Source organism: Colobus angolensis, unplaced genomic scaffold (genome assembly GCF_000951035.1).
Source record: "Colobus angolensis palliatus isolate OR3802 unplaced genomic scaffold, Cang.pa_1.0 Scaffold468, whole genome shotgun sequence".
NCBI lineage: Eukaryota > Metazoa > Chordata > Mammalia > Primates > Cercopithecidae > Colobus > Colobus angolensis.
Genome location: NW_012118132.1, coordinates 628,871 through 633,752, shown reverse-complemented (window position 1 = coordinate 633,752; position 4,882 = coordinate 628,871).

The window sequence follows — 4,882 nt, the reverse complement described above, 5'->3', positions numbered from 1 at the left end:
TTTTTTTTTTTTGTAGAGATGGGCGTCATTATGTTGCCCAGGTTGATCTTGAACTCCTGGGCTCAAGCAATCTTCCTATCTCACCCTCCCAAGTAGCTGAGACTATAGGCATTTGCACCACCACACTCAGCTGATACATATTTTTATATATATTATCTCAGATTAAGAAAAAAACCCCATGAAGTAGGCACTTACCCTTATTTCTTAGATGAAAACAACATAGTTCTAATTACAATGCCTGCACACCCAACCACTACATTAAACTCCTGAACCACTTCCTACCCACTTAGCCTTTATCCTTTCTGTTGTGGTCTCCAGACCATCAGCATCAATGTCAGCTGGAGATTTATTACGAAGACAAATTCTGGGGCCTTATCCCAGACCTGCTAGATCTGAAACTGTGCGGCGGGGCCCTGCAATTTGCAACAAACCCTTCAGATGATTCTGACACATGCTAGTTGGAAAACCATTGATCTAGATGTTGTGGGACATCTATACCTAACACCTTTCCTCACCTCTCCGAAGGGTTATGGCCAACACTCCTATAACAAAAGACGGGTTAAGACCAGGTATGGTGGCTCACGCCTGTAATCCCAGCACTTTGGGAGGATTGCTTGAGCCCAGGAGTTGATACCAGCCTGGGCAATATAGTGAGACCTTATCTCTACAAAACTAAATAAATTAGCTGGGAGTGGTGGCATGTGCGCCTGTTGTCCCAGCTACTCTCTGAGGACTGAGGTTGGGAAGATCATTTGAGCCTGGGAGGTCGAGGCTGCAGTGAGCTCTGGTGGTGCCACAGAACTCTAGCCTGGTTGACAGCAAGACCCTGTCTCAAAAAAAAGGGGGGGCTAACAAGAGAAAAGCATAACAGATTTATTTAATTAAAGTTTTACAGGCCGGGCACAGTGGCTTTACGCCTGTAATCCCAGTATTTTGGAAGGCTGGGGTGGGCAGATCATTCAAGACCAGCCTGGCCAACATGGTGAAATCCCATGTCTACAAAAAAATTACAAAATTAGCCAGGCATGGTGGCGGTTGCCTGTAATCCCAGCTACTCAGGAGACTGAGGCAGGAGAATCAATTGAATCTGGGAGGCAAAGGTTGCAGTGAGCCAAGATCAAGCCACTAGCACTCCAGCCTGGGCGACAGAGTAAGACTTCGTAAAAAAAAAAAAAAGTTTTATCTTGACATGGGAGCTTTCAGAAATAAAGACTGAGGGAAGGCTGTCTACTTTTATGCTTAGGTTTGATGACCAACAGCCAGGTAGAAATAAGATTGAACTAAGGGGTATGATTGATCTATTGGTAATAGACTTTGGTGGGAGGACCCAGCAAGGTCTGTCAAAATTCTTCTTGGCTTACCTGTATATCATTCCTTCCTCCTAGGTGTAGGGCAGGAATAAGGGGGCATTACCTATTATCAGACAAAGTAACGCAGATGATTTCTTCTTTTTTTTTTTTTTTTGAGACAGTCTCACTCCGTGCCCAGGCTGGAGTACAGTGGTGTGATCTCGGCTTACTGCAACCTCCACCACCCAGGCTCAAGTGGTCCTCCTGCCTCAGCCTCCTGAGTAGCTGGGACTACAAGTACACACCAGCACACCCAGCTACTTTTTGTATTTTTTTGTAGAGACGGGGTTTCACCGTGTTGCCCAGGCTGGTCTTCAACACCTGGACCCAAGTGATCTGCCTGCCTCGGCCTCCCAAAGTGCTGGGATTACAGGTGTGAGCCACCATGCCCGACTGAAAATTTATGGCCAACTCTTAAACAGAAATAGGGGAAGGTTGGAGTAATATGTCTAGGTTTTATGGCTGGCTTTAGGGGAGAGGGGTTTGAGTTTCCCTGACCCATCTTGGGAAAGAGGAATTGGAGTTTCTATGGCTTGCTTTGGAAGAAGAAAGATGGGCAGGAGGTCAGAGAGCCTTTGCTCTAAGGCTGCTTCTGAGGCTTTCCAGTCTCTTTGAGTTCAAAGTACTTGCTATGCCAAAACACCATGCTCTAGGATATGGTTTTATGAGCTCCAGCAATGTAAAAATGTTAAAGGGTGCTTACAATAAGTAAAGTTTCAAGAGTTGAAGGGTGGTCCTTGGCAAACTCTAGAGCTCATGCCCCCTCTAACATATGTAGACTCTAGTCATGTCCAGGTTTTTGTTGCAGAGTAGAAAGCCGGGTTCAGTGTGGCCAGATGTTTAGAATCTTCAAGAGATGAATATGTGTTAAAGATTTTATTTAGGCCAGGTGCAGTGGCTCATGCCTGTAATTCCAACACTGTGGGAGGCCGAGGTGGGCGGATCACCTGAGGTCAGGAGTTTGAGACCAGCCTGGCCAACATGGTGAAACCCTGTCTCTACTAAAAATACAAAAATTATCCGGGTGTGGTGGCAGGCACCTGTATTCCCAGCTGCTCGGGAGGCTGAGGCAGGAGAATCGCTTGAAACCAGGAGGCAGAGGTTGCAGTGAACCGAGATTGCACCATTGCACTCCAGCCTGGGCAACAGAGCAAGACTCCGTCTCAAAAAAAAAAAAAAAAAGAAAGATTTTCTTTAACTCCTTAATGAGGAAACTGGTGAGATGTTCAAACCAGTCAAAAGAATGGACGCATTCTTTCATATAGATCAGGAATATTGAAATAGATGTGCAAGTGGGGGCAGAACTGGTTTTTCCACAGGAATAAGTTTTTGTGTTCCCAGGACAGTATTCATCTGCATGTGTGTGGACAAGAATCATCACCCATTGCTATTCAGTTATCTACAAGAAAGAATTTTTGCTTCTGTATGGTATATGTACCTGAGAATGACCCTGTGGTCTAAGAAGAATGTGTGTTCTGAGTTCCAAGCCACAGAATCACGGAGTGGCCAGCCTGGAGGTTCACTCTTTTTTTTGAGACAGAGTCTGGCTCTGTTGCCCAGGCTGGAGTGCAGTGGCACGATCTCGGCTCACTGCAAGCTCTGCCTCCCAGGTTCATGCCATTCTCCTCCCTCAGCCTCCCAAGCAGCTGGGACTGCAGGCGCCCGCCACCATGCTCGGCTAATTTTTTTGCATTTTTGGTAGACAGGGTTTCGCTCTGTTAGCCAGGATGGTCTTAATCTCCTGACCTCGTGATCCGCCTGCCTTGGCCTCCCAAAGTGCTGGGATTACAGGCATGAGCCACTGCACCCGGCTGGTTCACTCTTTATTTGTGAGGAACATCTGAACCCTTGGCCCCATCCTGTGGTACGCAGGCCATACAGGGGATCAAGGCCCTTTGTTTGGGGTTAAATTGAGGTTGCCAGATGGAGGTTGCTAAGGGAAGGGTGCCATTTGAAAATACTATATAAACTGATGCTTTTTACAGACGGTAGTGGTCCTCCTGTCCAGCCCACTACCACTAGACTGCCCTGTAAGTCCCCTCAGTAAACCTGCCTCATTCTGTGACTCTGGGTCTCTTCTTCCGCCTCTCAAACATGGTGCCATCTCTACTGAAGTTAATAGGGGTGCGGCACAGCAGCTTCAATGGAAAATTATGCGTTGTCTAGACAGCACAACCTTCCAGGTTCCAGCCTTTGTCTTTGAGAAGTCTTATATAACTCTGTTAAGTTGTAGACACCTGATAGCAACTCAAAATAATTCTTGCCTATAAATAGGTATATTAATTCTGCCCACTGGAGGGACAGCTCTCACGCCGATGGAACAACCAGTTTTATGTCCATTTGCACATTCATTTTACATTCCTTTTTTTCCAGATAAATTTGCCCTTCTTTGACTTCACTTTTGGATTGATTATAACATCTGCTTGGTTCACTCATGTAATTAAATAAAATGTTTAACATGTGTTCATTTCATAATTATGAGAATCATGACATACGTTTTTGGGAAAATTATCTTTTAATAAAATAAGCAAGTAAATAATATATCGATGGTGTACTGTGTGATGCAGAAAATGAAGCAGAGTGTTGAGGAATGCAGGACATGTTATTTTAGAAGTGTTCAGGAAACCAGGGAGGCGGAGGTTGCAGTGAGCTGAGATAGCGCCACTGCACTCCAGCCTGGGCGACAGAGCAAGACTCCATCAAAAAAAAAGAAGTGTTCCGGGAAAACCCTTCTGTGAATAAAAATGCAAGCACATAGGCGGGGCGCAGTGGCTCACGCCTGTAATCCCAGCACTTTGGGAGGGCGAAGAGGGCAGATCATGAGGTCTGTTCAAGACCAGCCTGGCCAACATAGTGAACCCTCGTCTCTAAAAATGCAAAAAAATTAGCTGAGCATGGTGGCATGCGCCAATAGTCCCAGCTACTCGGGAGGCTGAGGCAGGAGAATCGCTTGAACCCAGGAAGCAGAGGTTGCAGTGAGCCAAGATGGCGCCACTGCACTCCAGCCTAGGCGACAGAGTGAGACTCCATCTCGAAAAAAACAAAAAATAATAAAAAAAATGCAAGCACTGTGGAAGGTCAAGGTAAGAGGATCTTTTGTAGCCTAGGAGTTTGAGACGACCCTGGGCAACATGGTGAAATCCAGTGTCTACCAAAAACACACAAATTAGCCAGGCGTGGTGGTACCCGCCCGTTGTCCCACCTCTTCCAGAGGCTGAGGCGGGAGGATCTCTCGAGCCCGGGAGGTGGAGGCTACAGTGAGCCGTGATCACGCCTTTGGACTCCAGCCTGAGTGACAGAGCAATACCCCATCTCTTAAAAAATAAAAATGCTAAAAGAATTATTCACGTTCTGAAAATCAAATTTAACTGGGCGTCCTGTATTTTATCTAGCAACCATATGGTGAGTGGTCTCAGAAGACCCGCGCTGGGTAGAGGGATCTGGGCTGAGATATATCCCGGTCCGCCCCGCGTGGAGGCGGGGCCTGGGAAGTGGGCGTGGCACAAGCGGCTCCGCCCCGTCACGTGCCCTCC